The following is a 17,891-nucleotide window of genomic DNA, read 5'->3' as shown; positions in this document are numbered from 1 at the left end:
TTCTCCAGGCTAAACAACCCCAGTTCCCTCAGCCGCTCCTCATCAGACTTGTTCTCCAGACCCCTCACCAGCCTCGTTGCCCTTCTCTGGACACGCTCCAGCACCTCGATGTCCTCCTTGTAGTGAGGGGCCCAAACCTGAACGACGGAACTGAATGGACACGACGCTCTAACAATGCCTTAAAAGAGGTGGGACAGAAGCAATTTTTAAGCCAAATTACCATGAAGTTTTATTAGCAGGATAGCAGCTATTACCAACTGATAATTGGAAGCAGAGAGGTACAAAAACTAATGACTGCTTAAAAAACAAACAAAACCACACCCAAGCATATCAGGTCAGCTAGAAACAATGCCCCTTGCTACCTTCCAATCTTTCAATTCTTTCTTCGCAATTTACAAAATGACTAATTTAGTCTCTTGCGCTCTGTGAAACCACATCAGAAGTGAATAAACGTATCTGCTGGAGCAGTAGGACCAAAGATGTACTCATAATTGCTACTCCTATTACTTATTCAAAAAGTCCTGCAGCAATTCAGGTTCTGAACCAGAAACAACTGCTTTCACCTTTATCTTCTTGCTTTTTGACTGGGATGGCTTTTAACTCCACTTCAGCGAGCGCATTTTGCCTTGACAAGTCATTTGTCTCCAACACTCCATTTCAGCTGAGGAGAACTGCAACAGCAAATGACCATGCCCTCCTCCTACAGCCCTGAATTTCCATTAGGTAGTGCTGCGAGATGGGTGATGATTTTTCAACAGTTATTTTAAGGCTAACAGCAGCATACCTAGCTACTGTGAAAATACCGGCATGCAAACTTGTATTACTCACAATTCTGGCAAAAGAAGAACTTTTGGTTTGTAGAGCTGCACGCACTGCCTTCACCGCTAACTTTCTTACAAGAGAAATGCGTATTTTTGTAGGCTGACGCTCAAAAGGCGGAGAAAAGAATAACTGGCTCCAGATTCTTTAGCCTCAGCATTTAGTACAGATAGGAAAAAGCTGCATTTAAAGTCAAGTCTTGGTAAAACTGCAATGCAGGGAGGTGAAGCAAATGGTCACATATTTCAGCTCATGTGGATTATACAGGTGGTCCTTGCGTTATTATCAATGCAGCAGTGCCGTCTTCTGTTCTACAAACATGATGTGGCATTACAGCTGACTACCTTATCAAACAAATACAGAAATCATTTTTATGTATTGTTTTTATTATAGCTGCTTTAACAATGCCAGTTAACCTATTCTGGTAAAACGCATCTCCGTTCCACTGGTAAAAAGCCCAGTGTATCCATTAATTTTTTCTCACTTCTAGCCATCAGGAACACTACATTTGTTTGCTGGATTATGTATGATAAGCCAAAGGAGGGGGGGGAAAAAAAAAAAAAGAAAGAGAAGAGAAGACATAATAGCGTTTTACTTTGTTAACAAGCTTCCTGCAATCTCAAAGTTATCTGTTTCTCAAAGTTATCTTCTTAATCTAGATTATTCACTAAATTATACATAAGAGGATATAATTAATTTTGTTTATTAAGGTAGAGAGATGTAAATTTTCATTAAACCTCCCAGATTACGAAAACGCAGTAGAGGGCGTTCACCAATCCCTGTCGCTCTAGGAAAGGAAATCGGATAACCTCGGGCCTAAATCCACTTGGCAAGCACGCGCTCCTTCAGTACTCCATCTGCACAGCGTCCAGCAAAACAGCATTCTGACCTGGATATTCCAGGTATTGCTGAAGGGCCCAAGGCTTCTTCAGCTGGGCAGCGCAGTGACGGCAGTCACCAGAAAGCAGCAGACCCACATAATCTCGAGCACAGTGCTCTCTGTCCCCACAGCCGTCCATGAGACGTCATCTCCAACAGGGAGCAGCTACAGATTCCTCTTCCCTACACACATGGCAGCGAGAGGGCATTGGCATCCCACCCATCTACCCCGCCCAGGGAGCATCTGCAAACTTCACTTTTTTGTTCTCTGTATCACTGCTCAAAACACATCCCAATCCTGCCCGCCGTTACAGCTAAGCCTGGTCCCGTATGGTCCCAGCTGCCTGTTCCTCAACGCTGTCCGAATAGATTGTGGTAACTCAGACCCGTCTGTTTTAAAAGAGTTTCTCATCTGCCCTGTAGCTAGATAATGATCGGGTTTCATCTGTCAGACATTTAGAAAATGTCATTTTCAAGGCCACTACTCAGTCTTTCCGGTCCATTTTCTGAGTTTTATTGCCAAGTATTGGGCAGATAAGAAGTTAAGGCCTCTCGGCAAATAAGGAGTTACGGAATTGCCCGAGCACATTGCTCTTGCTACGAATGGTCTCTGTCCACAGGAACTCACACTTCAAACCTGCTGAACCTGATACTGACTACTGGAGCTCTTCTGGGCTGTAAACGCATGGTATGTGAAAAGCTAACCGAGCAGCTCCAGACACCGACACTGAAGAAGCAGAGACGCAATCCGGACTCTTCCCAGGCCACGACTGAAGGGTGGAATTGCTCGCTACAACTGGAGGAAAAAAAGGTGAATTGGGAAATATGACAAGTCATCCAGAAAAGTCCACCCCAACCCCCTTGAATGCTGGGGTACAAAATTTTTAACACCATCACCAAGTTGAGAGTTGAGTGACAGTTCTTAAAAATAAGGAAATATTATACATCCATTTTTATTCTGGAGGAAAAAGGGATAGACAGATGATGCACCAAGTCGCATGTCATTATTTGGGCTGGGAACAGGCACCTCTTAGAACATCCTTCCCTTTCATTAAGCTTTGACAGAAATAGTATTCCTGAATACCTTCAAATCTCCTTGCTAGCTTCTTTTAACCCCAGATAATAATATATTCACATCTATTTTTCCTGGCACGCTAACCAGTTCTTAAAGTTTGAAGAAAGACTTGTTGGTTGTCCATTTTGTTATGCAGCACTCCTTCCAGGGAAAGCTCACTTTGCAAAGTTATTTCCGTATCTGGAGGCAATTCTTTACATCAAGTTATATTCCAGAAGCTTTGCAAGTTATCGGACCGAGATTTCTGGAGGATGACACCGTCTGCCATTTGCAACTGACCCTAGAAGATTTAAGTGAAAGGAATTTACGTTCAGAAAATGCCCACACACAGTCAAAAGCAAGAAACTGTTGCGGGATGAAGGTGGTAAATACTAGATCCCCACAAATGCATTCTCAATCAGCAACAGTTGCGTTACTAAATTTGCAATGGTGACAGTTAAGAAATTCGAACTTCATTTAGTCTGCACAGATATACACCGAGCTTTGTAGCGGATTATTTCATCAAATAATTGTAAGGTAAGGTAGTATGAATGGCAAAATAAGATTTAAAAAAATAGCATTATTAACTCTACAACTAAATGCTATATTTAAAATTTAATTTAAATTTTGGAATTAAATCAAAGTAACCACCTAATTATGTTTGTAAAGAGGCCACGCCATAAAAAAAACCTACATGGAAGAACAAAGGAAAAAGCAACTACAGGTATTTAAAACTGCAGACACTGACATTCAAAAGACTAGAAATCTACCAGGTACCAAGGAAAGCAAGCGTTTAATTCCTCAAGATTAGCCTCTTAACGGATCCAGTCCTTTCATTAACTCACCATATCTTGCAACCGGGTATCTCCTCTGCAGAAGCAGCTGGGGGCACACCTGGAACTGCGGCTGACGAGAGCATCCATCACATGCCTAACCTGAGCTTTTCTCTAGCAATTCAAACTTCGCCCATAACAAACAAGCATTACGGTTCAAACTGGTTTTTTAGGACAAGTCATCAAGAACACACGTGTACCTACACCCATCCATAAACGCAGTCTAAATATAAGAACTGATCTGCTTCAATGATAATGGTACAGATAAAGCCACATAGCTTTCCTACTCTGCAGAGACTTTTAAACAAGGACAAAGGGGTTTAACATAGTTCTAGCTTACTCCTGTACAGCAGGAGAATCAGGCACACGAGGAAGAAAGCACCTCAACACAAACATAACCACAGTCGCACCAAGGGGTTGTGCCATTTACAGCTCAGGAGAGAAAAAGGCCACGTTTAGGCCAGTCCTTTGCGATTCCAAGCAGAGAAGTAACATATCAAAGTCCAAAGGCTTTTTTCCCCCCTCTGCCCATACTGTCTGCCTTATCTAAACTCATCCGTGTACAATTTAATCTCACAAAGCTATTTTCTCTGAATAGCCTTCTGATTTCTACAGCCGTAGCATATTGTCAAGGACCAAACTTCTCTTTCTAACAAGAAATGGAACAAAGTCATTGGAACGCTCTTCTCAAAAGGCACCCCCTGTTACTATTCAAGAACTAAACCAGCAACTGATTGAAGAAGTTATGGTTACACAATATCTCCTCATGTGCTGTTCTCCGTATTAAATGCTATAAATAATAACTAATTAGGAAAACTTACGAGCCTGTTGTTTCTAGCCTGAATTCCCCATTTTCCTACCGCTTACAAACCAGCTCACATCTTCTGCTTGTAAGGATTGCAAGAGATGTATCAATACAATCACCCCAACTCAGACTATGTGGGAGTGAATAATCAACACCCCTCCTTTGAAATTCAAGTGGCATTATGAGATTTGATTTTTTCAAACCATGCACCTCCAGATAAAGCGATTCATGGTACTTGGTATGGAACCTGGCATAATGCTCAAGTAACCTCCTTTCAACCTTGAAAGGAGATGCATACTCCCCAGCTAAGCCCTAAAAAATGAATTCTCAATAAATTGCTCTTCATAGCATGCTTCAATATTCAGCTTCTAAGTATCTCCCCTTCAGGAAAAACAACAGGGAAAAAAACCATCCTGAGATGGTTTCATTAAGATATGCCAGAGAAGGGCTTTAAATTCAACTTTGTTGTGTCGTTACAATGGAAAAAACTACACACACTTTCATACAGAAGAGGGCTCGTATCAGAGCTTCTTCTGTCTTTCTGTTTACAGCGATTGTTACTTGAAATGGTAATAGAAAAGATATATCTAAGCTAAATAATTAAGAAAGCAAAAGTAAGGAAGAATAAAACATACAGCTTTTTTTCCCCTCCTAGTGCCGTAGAGCAGGAAATCCTGCTGCCAGCAGTGATTCCATATTAAATACCTACATATTTATTCTGTAGGCACAGGGTCCAAGGCTCTGCTCAGTAAGAGAGATATAAGTCCCTGTTACCCACAGACTTCAGGTCTAAGTCCTCTTCAGGACGTTTGCAATTACAGGAAGGTCATCAAAACTGCGTGAACGCTGCAGCACACAGCAAGTGCTGCAGACAAAAGAAATGTTGAACCCGTGGCAAAGTGACTGAGACCCCTCTCTAAAACTACTGGACAAATTGGAGCAAATATTCTGTGTGCGTCTATACAGGATCTTTCCAGAAATGTACAAGTTTTCACAACGGTAATAGCTTAACCACACAACTTTTGAAAGTGCCAAGCACTGATATGACCTCAGAAGAGGGGGTGGAGAAGGTAATGATTATCAGTTAAGAATATATTTGAACCATAGCCTGTACTTTTTCAGAAAACAAACACACAGATATAAAAAAGAAACCACACCTACGCCCTCATTTAAACAACACAATTAAATACGTCCTCAAGTGCTCTGCTGTACTGAGTGATTATTACAGAAATCTATTACCTACGAACTATTTACAAAAATAACTTGTTGCAGAAATCCCCAGGGGTAAACTTCATGCCTCTTCTGGTTACAGCTGCACCGCCCACAGGAACTCTTCATCCCTCACCAGAGGTAACCTTCGGCTGTGATGATGGCAGCAACAGGCTGACAACCTCCTCCGCTGGCACAGGCGCCGCCGGAGTGTGTGTGAGCAGACCTCTCCCTGACACACACAGGGAATAACACAGGAAAATGGTGCTTAAGCTTCCTAAAGCCAGAAGTAACACGTGTAACTAAATACAACAAAAAGCCATCTTCCTCCACGTACCAGGGTGCTCACGCATACAAATGCTCACTCTACCTGGGAGCTAAGAGCAGAGAATGCTGGAAAAGAAGGAATTCATCTGGAAGCAATTAGGGCACGCATTCCTCTCTCCCCCTTTTTGCCTCTTCTCTGCAGGACGTGAGTGCTGCTACTTTTCCTTCTCTCACAGTCATGGCAGGGCAAGGAGGAGACAATGTCATAGAATCATAGTATAGTTTAGGTTGGAAGGGACCTCTAAAGGTCATCTAGTCCAACCCCCCTGCCCTGGGCAGGGACATCTTCAACTAGATCAGGTTGCTCAGAGCCCCGTCCAGCCTGACCTGGAATGTTTCCAGGGATGGGGCATCCACCACCTCTCTGGGCAACCTGGGCCAGTGCTTCACCACCCTCAGCGTAAAACATGTCTTCCTTATCCTCAGCCTCTGCTGCGGCTTGACAGAGCGGCGAGGCAGCCCCGCATGGCCACGTGGTGCTTTGCAGTGCTGAAGGAGTTTGCTTGCTTCGACACAGATATTCCTAGGGGCTGCTTCTTCCAGCTTCATCTTTTACGTAATTCCTTGATGACAGACCCTGTTTGGAGACTAAATCAATTTTAGAGTCGAGAGAGGATTTTTCCTATATAGCAAGGGTATCAACGCGCTAGATGGGTCTTTTAGCCTTTTTGAGATTATCGTTTTGGGAGAAAGCAGCTGAAACCGCTGCAACTCTAGCAAGTCACAGAGTGGCTAATGACTTTAAAATGGCTTAGCTATGGCATTTTAAGCCAAAAGGTCTGGGTTACCAAGCTAGCAACTGCAGTGAGCATACAAAGGATAACCGGGAACTTGAGGTACTAGTGACAGCCAGGCAGATCTCAGTAATGGGAGGATTTTTACAAGCCAAGTATTCACCGTAAGATCAAATATAAGGAGGAAAAAAATGCCTCTGCAATACAGGCAGCCAAATGCTATCGGCTCCATCAATTCTGGAAAAAGTTTTAAAGCTTACTGCACTGATGATCTATCTACAAAAGACTGAAATCACACTCTTACCAGGAAGCGGCAGCATTAGCATTACATGACCGCGCACACCGAGCTTAATGGAGCGCAGCAGACCTCCCTGGAGCCTGCGGAAGAGACGCAGGCTAAAAATTCAGCAAATGCACTCGATGTCCAGCATGCTATTCCAAACACAAATACAACACCCTAGTCCACGAAGACAGTGACAGGAGAGAAGACAAAAGAAAACAAGACTACGACACTGAAGAAGGAGAACATGTCATACTGGACAGCACAAGTCGGAGCTGTTGAGGGGAGAAAGACTGGCCTCCCACCCAAGACGGGTGACTGAGCCAACGAACGACTCAAGACCTGTCCCGCTTGGAAAGTCACCTGCCTGTCACAGAGCTGCGGTTTCCCCTCAACCTTCTCTCACCTACATCTCTCGGAGCAGAGGAGCAGATGATGCTGCTGCCTCCCCATCAGCACCACTTGTCAGGCGTGAAGGTTGAGTGAGGACAGCTTGAACATTCAGGTTCAGCTACTGGTGCCAGCACAGACGTGCCTTAAATAAGCATGCCAGGTGGTCTGGAGTAGCAGATAGACTGCGTAACACTTTGCAACCTCTTCATTTAACCATCTAAACATCCACAGTTTACTGTTCCCGTATCAGCAACAGAAGAGGCAGTAAAATTTGTGCCTCCATAGGTTGCCTTGAAACAGGCTTCCTTGTGTAGGCTTAACGGCAGGCTTTGACACCTCTTCCACCACTTCAAGCCTCCCGTGAACCAGCCTTCTTTACATCTTCCTCCTTGAACAGGTTCTGAAGACACTGGGGATGCTCCTCAAGGAGATGGTGTCACTGAGAGCAGCTGCCACCAGGATCGAGTGTTTCATTTTGTTCCCCATCTCAGCAGTAGCCATGAGAGCAGCAGTGAGGTCAAGGGTGTGCAGGGGACAGAAAGCTCAGCTGCAACGTTATTCTTTCTTGGGGTGGAAAAAGGCAAAAGCATTATTATTTTATCTTTTTTAATGAGTGAGTAAACAATAGATTTTAGAAATCTCTTTCTTTCTGTTCAGAAAATAATAATTCCTGGGGGAAGAAAGAAAAAGAAAAAGAAAAGAAAAAGGAAAAAGAAACCAGGAGAGAGACATCCATTGCATCCATTGTTTTTGTCACATACACACTGCTTTCAGTATGAAACACTGACATACAGTTAAGCACTGATTAAATCATAATCAAAACAGTGCAATTCCTATACAGTAAAAGGCTTCCCCCCCAAAAAACCCAAATTGAGATGAATTAGCATGCTACTCTACCCATAACCGCCAAATGTTTGAAACACGTTACAATGAAGACCAAATTCAACTAGTCTGTAACATGAAAAAGTGTTTAGGAAATGACTATATAAACACAGGTAGAGATGGATCACTGTTTAGAAGCACAGGATTAAAATCTACCCTGTCATGATTTACAGCAATCTTTGATATTGCAACTCTTTTCTACAAGACATTTTCACCATTTTTTTTAAATTTATTCTCACATAGTACTGCATCATCTCCTGTTGTTACAGAAGTATTTTTATTCTATATTTCCATTAGATAAATCAAGAATATTCAAGATATTTAAGTTACAAACAACTAGGTTACATTCAATTACAATTCTTCCACATCCATCTGTTCTGATGTTGCTGCAGGATTTTAATGTTAAGAATAAGTAGTTGGAAAAAAAAAAATAGGAAGTTTAATTGTGTAAACTGAAGTATATAAAAGCAAATAGACGATCAGAGCTCAAGTCAACAGTTCCGACTTTTCTAATCGTGCTGTAAACCACAAGTTCCTCAAGGGAAATACTGTATCTTCTCTCTGCTTGGGTAATATCTTCTAAAAATTGACATTTTGAGTACATTAGCAGATTTGTCAGAAACAAGTGTGAGTATTAGTTTTGATCCATTAGAAAGTGGTTCACATTTCAAAATCCACAATGCAACAAATCCCAAAAGGTTTTTAATTTGTATGAAAGCATATAACCATCTCTTTTCTTTCATCAGTAACATCAGTGGAAAACTTCAGAGAAAACTCAAATTCTTCAACTGAAAAGAAGGTTGATAGCATGTAGTTCTTCAAATCATTGCTTTCCCTTCCTGTGCTACACTTTATCCTGCTGGGAACACAAATCCTGCAACTCTTCACTTGAAGGGCTAAATTTGCTTTATAATTAGTGATGCTTATGCTGATTCTGTTTTACTTGAACTGCAGAGAACCTTCCAGAAATATTTAATAAATCAGTACTTCAAAAAAACCCCAAAAAATTAAAGGCACGGAATGGAGATAATTGAAAAATATGAGGGAAAAGAAATCCAAGCTACTGTAGAGATCCCTGAAAGCAAAAAATGAAAATTTGTTTCCAACCAGAGGAAATATTTAATTCTTTATAGACTTTCAGATAGGTCCAGACTTTTTTGATCAAGAGCAAAAGTCAGATATTCCACATGCTACTATCCTCAGTATGAGGACAATGGGCTAAAACAGCGAGATTTAATCTGGAGAGGACTCTTCATTTTTTCACACGTTCTCTGTTTTATCCAGTAACGTATCCTGACAGGTGTGAGTTTGGAGGGTGGTCATATTCATTTATTTTTCAGTTTCATAAAGTATGCTTTTCTCCATTCCCTAGACAAATTATCAGAGGGAAGGGACTCAATGCACAAATGTAAATTAACACTTGGGAAAACAAATAAACAAAACCCCACACAAACCCTGTTTCACACGTTCTCTGTTTTATCCAGTAACGTATCCTGACAGGTGTGAGTTTGGAGGGTGGTCATATTCATTTATTTTTCAGTTTCATAAAGTATGCTTTTCTCCATTCCCTAGACAAATTATCAGAGGGAAGGGACTCAATGCACAAATGTAAATTAACACTTGGGAAAACAAACAAACAAAACCCCACACAAACCCTGTCCACCCACCTAACTGGAGTTGCCCATCACAGTCCCCTGCACTATAAACAAGTACAAGCATCAGAGTCCTGTAACATAATAAATAATCCAATCAAGTTGCTACCTTCAGGTAGACTATTAGGAGAAGGAAGAGTGTAAATTGAGGGAGAGTTGCTCATGCCTCTGCCCCGCCTAGGCAAACTCCCTGAACTACCCAACCACTTCACAAGAAAATGAAGCTGGTGACTTGCCACCAGCTCCACGCATATGAAACACAGGAGCTGATTGTTCAGCCTTTGCAACTATCCAAGATAAACTGAGCAGAAGCATCCTCCCAGGCATACAGGAGAGGCTCTACAGTTCAAAACTGAGCTCAAATTGCATCCAAGAAGATCTGGAACCTGTTTCATTTTAAAAACATCAGAAGTTTCCCCATCAAAAAGCACAGCCTCAAGTGCTTTTTGGTGATGCCATCCTGAAGCAATTACCACATGGAAAGGGGAGCCATCAGGGAAGTTTTGAAAAATGAAACCTTGAATATCTGAGCTACCATGGCCCTTTGGATAGGCGAGCAACATCCCTGTACTGGAAACCTGTATTAGGCAAGTACGTTTTATTAAACAAGACAAAGAAAGTGTCCTGCCTGGTTACAGCACTTCTCCCTCCTGCTACTTTTAGGCTGAACCCCTGTAAGCATTCCTAAAAGTGCAAATACTAACCACTACTATTAATCAGTTCACGTTTGGACACAGTAGATCAGCATCATCTTGTTTCCAAGACGAGAGGATTCTAGTCACGACTTACATGCTTTTAAAATGTAATCTCCCTGGTTCCTCAGCTTGCCATAAGAAGGGAGAGTATTCGCAGAGATCAAATGATCACCCACTGGTTCGTGCCTGCATGGCAAATATGTGCCCTCTGGCCAGCGAGGTTCAGAATTCATCAGAAACAACATGCTGGCAGGTTTGGACTTGGGATGATTTCTCACACACACACAGGTAATTGCACATTTATCACCTACACAAATTAACAGCAGATGCAAATAAAAGCAACATCCAGCAAATCAGCAGCAGTGATAATGGGCAGCTAAAGAGAACAGAAGACTCAATATTTCAAAGAAATGCTGAAGATAAACATTCAAACAGAAAGACTAGAGATCAAACAACCGGGCCATCATGTTTTACTGGCACATGTAGAGAGGCATTAGAATTTGCTTTGTGTTTTCAAAAGTACAGTGGATCTTATGAACCATTCTCCTCCCATCAGATAGGGAAGAAAAACAACTGGTAGAACTAGTAGAAACAGGATAAGGAAATCCACACTGGCATCAGCAAAGTTATTCTTGGTCCATTAGGACACTGGAATACAATGGAAAAAGGCAATCACGCTCCTTCATGTTCCCCCACTAGTAGAAATCAGAGCCCTAAGGAACCTGCCGGCCCTGTACTATTCTCATCCCTCCTAAGTGGAGGCGGCTCTTCTCTCCTCCTTATGTCTCACTGTAGAAACAATGATCTAGTCCCAGCTCTTAACCATCATCTTTCATCCCCTTTCCGAGACATCGCTTGTCTTCTTACTGAAGGCATCCTCTTTAATTTTCCTACTTTTCAATTTTTGTCTGTCTTAGCCAGAAAAAGGTGAGAATTTTCATCACTGTGGGGAGGGGAGGGAGCTCTTATGATTAGTATTTTTTGAGAAGAGAAAGAAAAGCTGTGTTCTGAAAGCAAACAGACCAATTTTTATAGGACCAGAAAGTCCCTGCCATGGCCCTTGGCTCCAAACACACACATGATCATCTTTCAAAACATCCACCATCTCATCAATATTCCTAACTGTTTCCTACCCAGAAATGTAGCATTCTATTTTCAAAGCTAGAGACCATGCCTATAGCTTCTACTTTCCAAGAAATGAGGGAAGGAAAACACTTGCACACTTTTTTTTTTTAAGGATGATACTGTATCTGGAGAATGTATGTTCATAAAGTGGAAAAACTGAAGTCTTAAATGACAACAAGTGGCAACACATAATCAGTAAGACAGGTGGATTGCTTATTTGACTCGATTTACCAAGGTGGTTTTTGTGTTTTGAGTTAAACAGATGTCATTTGGAACAAATGACATCATTTTTCTGTTGCAAGTTGCAACATTTTTCTGTTGCACAGGATGATAAGAGTGGCTGGATTAAATTCTTAAGGAATTTTTAAAAAAAAAATAAAATAAAAAAATCAAGAGTGTCCCTGCCAATACACAGAAGCAAGGTCAGGTTTAGGCTTACTTTCCCAAAACTATAAACTGTGAAAAAACTATAATTTCCTTATTCCAAACCTCTATAGTTGCAAGACCAACAGTATCTTAAGCCAAGTGCAGTAGCCTACATTTAGAACAACATGAATACGCATCTAGTGATGACTGAAAGCATTATTACTGTTTTTAACATTTCAGATGAAAATTTCTGTTAGAAGACAGTATGTCCATTCATTGTACACTAGACGTCTATTGTTCTTCCCACAAACAATGAAAATAAAGAAGAAAGATAGCTGATGGGTTTAGACAGCCAGAAGTTTTAGCCAGCAATATTCAACATGAAAAAAATAGAAATCAACCTTAAGAACTGTTAAATTACCGGGCATCTTCCCCAAAATTAATGGGAAGCAGAAAGCTTTCTGCGAAACTGCCAGCACAATAATACCACTCACAGTGGCTCAGAGTCTGTTCACCAATGGTAGAGCTTTGAAAGACCAGAAATATCCATAAAACATTGTGTTGCTGCGAGCGACGCAGGCATGGAAGAAGAGGATCAAAGAAAGAATGGGGAATAGACTATTGGCAATGCAGTATGCTAGTTAACAGCAGGAATAGGTCTGGAGAAAATCCTGTGGCGTGACGGGAAACGCTCACCTATCGAGGAGCAACGTCAATGCTAACACATTCTTCAGTGTTGTGCTCCCTGTGCCAAACTTCCAGGGAACTTGAAGGAACCTCTTGTGTCCCTGTGACTAGGAGCTATAAGCACAGATAGCCTCAAGTGTCGTGAAACCAGTGCAAAGAACGAGGGTAGGAGGGATAAGTGGGGAAGTTTTCTCGACTGTGCACTCTGAACCGTGTTACGGCACAAGAGCTCTCCTGCCACTGTGACCACTGATCTCATCCTGACAGCTCAGCCTGAAACACAGCACTCTTCACATCACATATCCACAACAAGAAGCAGGTACAGTACAAGAAAAACCCACAAAATAAATTACAGCCATGTAAGGCACAATAAATCCCTAAATGGGTGACATCTTTTCCATGCATTTTGGTATTATGCTAACACATACTAAGTTAAAACCTAGATAGTAAAACACCGATTTGAAAACCAAAAATTAATGTCAGCACATGAGCTTTTTTGCACTAAAAAACTTTCAGCAACCTCAAAGCAAAAAAAATCCTGGATAGTACAGCCTACAATTGCAATTTAGCACGCATATGCTTTCCACGGGTGTAGTCAAGCAACATGAAAGCTGTAACAGCATGTTTTAAGAGGAATAAGATGCACAAACCAGAAGTCCTAAAGAACAAACCACAACTTTTGTTTTAAAAAGTCCTGGTGCCCCTTGTGTTTAGCTGTGAATGGCAGGAAAGCTGTCAGCACGGCTTGTATACATACACACATCGAAAAGAAAACCGGAATGATAAAACCCGCTCTGCTACCAAGACAGAAGCTCCAATGCAGCGCTGCTGTGCTTGTTAAAAAGACAGGCCTAGAAAAGCGTGCTTATTGTCTGAATAAAAATACTACAGAGGAATGAGTGTAGCAAAAATTTTATAAGAAAGAGCTTTGAGAGTGCTTTTAGACTGCTGGAGAAAGGGATGAAATTGAGAACCTGGAGAAAGCTGAGCTACAGCTGGAGCCAACGTTGGTTTGCCTTGACATTCCCATGTCTGCTCAGACAGCAAACGGTGCCACCAGAGGGGGTGGCAATTGCCATTTACTAGACTGAGAGACAACTGCATATTCTAACATTCCATCTTTTACCAAATCCATGAACATGGTAATCTAAAACATAGCAAAAGCAAAGTTTATTTCCCCCATAAGATGCACGTCTCCCATAATTTAAGTGAAGCGAACAGTAAAGCCAAACATTTTTCATGCTGTCCCAGGACTCTGTCCCTACATCTGCCTGTGGACTGAAAAAGAAGCTGCTGACTGTCCAAATCTTAGTCTTCACACAAAGGTGACTGTGGTCCCCATTCTGCTTATTCTCCCTCAAAACAGCCAGAAGATCTCTTTATGACCTGCAGGAGGCATACCACCATCTCAGCACCGCCCCAGCAGAAGACAACTGCTGTGCACCACCTAACTCTTATTTTCATCCTTAGTGACTTCTTTTTTTTGGGTGGAATAAGAAGCTGATACGTAGGATGAAATGCTATTCGTCTTTTCAAAACTTAGAACCATGTTAATTTATTGCAATTTGCTCATTCTGAAATCTGTTCTCACTACTGAAATACTACACTAACTATTGCACAAGTAAAAGGACTGAGAACGGGTACTATTTAGGTTTCATACCTTCAGTAAATAATGCTTAAAAATAATCTCCTTCGCCTGAATGTCTTGCAGTGGTATACATTACAGATGTGCCTGACAACCCTTGTGTGTGTAGGTACAAAAAGGCTCTGGAAAACGTTTCAACATCAGCTACAGATCTCACTTTTCTCATTAAAAGTATTTTTTTAAATAAGCTCAATTATGAACGAGAGTTTCATAAAAACCAACAGCTCCAAACTGCAGCCCCACTTACGCCTTCAATCAACCAGGTCTCCTAGAACAGCCCGGCAAGCTTCAGAATTGACACTTTCAGCCGTGCCCTATTCGACACACACTGTGCAGATTGTGACAATAAATTAACTTCTACAGGAAAAGCTATGCATTAATGCCCCTCGCTCCATTCAAAACGTAGGCTGTGGCGTGTCCAAAACACAGCAATTTCCATTTGATTCCGCAGGTGCAAACTCAAGACTTTGTTACAAACAACATCGCCAATACAAACCCTCCCGTGGGATTTCCAGGAGAAGCTCCACAAGGCCTTTAAAGCAAAGAATGAAAGAAATCGGGGGGGGGTGGGGGGGTGTACAGAAATGAAAACACCACGTCTGAGGACGGTGATGAGCAAGACCTTCCTTTACATAGAAGTCACTTGTAGAAAGCCCTAGTTGTCAAAAGCCAGGTTTGTAATGCCTTGGTTTTTCAGTCTCAGCCGCTAGTAAGACTATATCCTCTACACATGATTATAAATGGAGGAAGGTATAAATTGGTACTGCACACCCGCACATCCAGAACTTCAACAGGACACTTAGAAGGACCCTTCCTTTCTATCAAACTATGATTTCGGTATGAGACACATGCAGACCAATGACATTCTTGAAAATTTTTCAATGAGCCGTTTTAGCTATTGCCAATCCGTTACCAGAAATCATCTAACAGTTTGTCTCTAGAAAAGCTGACTGTGTAGGAACCAACGTAAGATCTGAAAAGATATATAACAGGATTGCCTGCTACAGGTTCTGTACAAAGCTACAAAGGCAATACGGCTCAAAAATAAGTTACTCAACAGCACATATATGGCTATAACATATATCCTATGGGGGGGAACAGAAAAACCAAATACTTTTCTTTGAAGGAAAAAAGAATTCCCTTCCCCCATGTGTGGCTTTTAATCTGTCTCCAAACCACCACAGAAGCCCGGGTGGTTGGGACTTCAGCTGAAGAGCTTCCCGTGCTACTGAACACTGAAAGAGGGAAGTGGGTTATGACACTGCCACAATCAAACCACCAGAAAAGCTTGATTTTGGTCTCAGAATGTTTCACTTCTTCACGCTGCACAATTCTTACCAGGAACCGTATAAGGTCATGGCTGGATTGGACATCAGACTGTTTGCTTTGCCAGTAAAAATGTTTTTCCTTCTTTAAAGGAATTTTGGCAATTTATTTCAATTAGTTTTTGCTTGTAAACAGCAACTTTCTGTATTTTACAGCCAAACTACTGCAAAGAATGGCTGAAATACATCAATCCGCTGTTCAAGATGCAGACCAATGCTATAATCAAATCTCTCGGAGAAAAGAGTAGCATATAGGAATTAGAAAAGGAAAAAAGAAACATTATTCCAAATTTTTCACGTCCTTTTTCCATTTCCTTTCAAAAATAAGCAGAAACCCAAAAGAATAGCCAACAAAGAGCCCACAAAGCTACTCGGCACCAATGCAACCACTCCATTTTCCAATACCTTTCACCGCAGCTTTACAGTAGTGCATTTCTGCTTCTGCTCTCTTCCAACTCATCTTCCATCTCAGCTCCAAAGATTACAGGTTGATTGTGCAGACGGTATCTCATATATGCTGCTCCCAAGTCCTCCCAACCCAGCAAAGCTTTGTCATTATCACGTTGCTATTGTCTCCCTCAAGTCTGTGTTCCACAAACAGGTCTCTGATTAAAGCCAGGCAAGTTTGCTTAATAACCGTAGCCATTATCACCTGGTTTCAGGTGCTGCCTGCATAACATTTGATTTTCATTATTTTTACTATGTTATAGCAATAATGTATTTGTTGCACTCTTCAGCATTGCTTTTGGGATGAGCGACAGCAGCAAGCAAGTGCTCATAAAATGAAATAAGCCTTAAGCTTGAGTTAATGCAAGCTTGAAAAAAAATCAGAATAACAAACTATCAAAAAAAAAAATCATAAGGGAAGCGTTATTAGAAGCAGCCATACTACTTTTCCAAGCACTGTACATGGACCAACATGTATTCTATGCATATGTATCAAACAAACTATTTAGCTTAGCCCCTGTGATTTAAAAATACAAGTGACTGCTGGGGGGGGGAAGAACTAAAGAAATTGTAGTTATGTACACTGAACAACCAAGTATTACTGGTACTCTGTATTAGTCAAGCTGCAGAATGTATTTGTATTAAAGTGGCAAGAAGATATAAAAGCAGCACTAACAATCCTAGGAGCAATGTCAGAATAAATGCAGTATGAATTCATGTCTTGCATGCAAATCAGTTTAGATACAATTTCAAAAATACTTCATATGCTTCCTGGCATGGCAATATTCTTATAAAGCAACATCTCTGTAACAACCCAAATTGTTGGTTTTCCAGATCCTTGGAATCATAAGACAGTGTGCATGCACCAACATTTTTCCACTTAAAATTTTATTCTCGATACCAGGACGTTTATCCACACAGGTCTGTAGGAGGCATCCTAAAATTAGTTTTAACTATACATGAGTAGATGTCTTTGTCCAAGAGTTGCTGAAGAGAAGCGGTCTCTGTAACAACCCAAATTGTTGGTTTTCCAGATCCTTGGAATCATAAGACAGTGTGCATGCACCAACATTTTTCCACTTAAAATTTTATTCTCGATACCAGGACGTTTATCCACACAGGTCTGTAGGAGGCATCCTAAAATTAGTTTTAACTATACATGAGTAGATGTCTTTGTCCAAGAGTTGCTGAAGAGAAGCGGTTAAAAGAAAAGGAGGAAAAAAAAAACCAAACCACAAAACAAACCAACCTCCTAGTAAGCTTTTACAAGAAACATCACTGGTATAAGCTAAAACATAAGCAGAATACCTGCAAGAACATAGACTGACAAGTCTAAGTCTGCTAACCCACCCAGGAAATACCGTCATACTTCAGGCACTGCAAGCTGTGCATGTTGCACAGAGCAGACACCTTCACAGCCAAAACCAAGCAAAACACACCGTAGATATCCCCTGGGCTTTGTGCTACCAGTGGAAACGTAACCCAAACTGCACGCTTTACTGAAGCCCAAGTCTACAGGAGGCTGGCCGGCAGGTTCCCCGGTCCTTAAGCAGCGCAACCGGCCCAGTGCACAACAAAGGGCTGTTGTTCTAAGCCAGCACCAGGGCGGCAGCTGAACCAGTTGGCCCAGTACCCTACGCTGGTCTGTGGGGCAACAAAGGCTGGCTGTGACCTGAGCAGACAATGAGGATGTGTTGGTGTAGAGTTACAAAGTTCTAAGAGGTCACTCACAGA

This window comes from Aptenodytes forsteri, unplaced genomic scaffold (genome assembly GCF_000699145.1).
Source record: "Aptenodytes forsteri isolate BGI_AS27 unplaced genomic scaffold, ASM69914v1 Scaffold15, whole genome shotgun sequence".
Lineage (NCBI taxonomy): Eukaryota > Metazoa > Chordata > Aves > Sphenisciformes > Spheniscidae > Aptenodytes > Aptenodytes forsteri.
The sequence above is the reverse complement of the archived record's forward strand: the minus strand, read 5'-3'. Positions refer to the sequence as shown.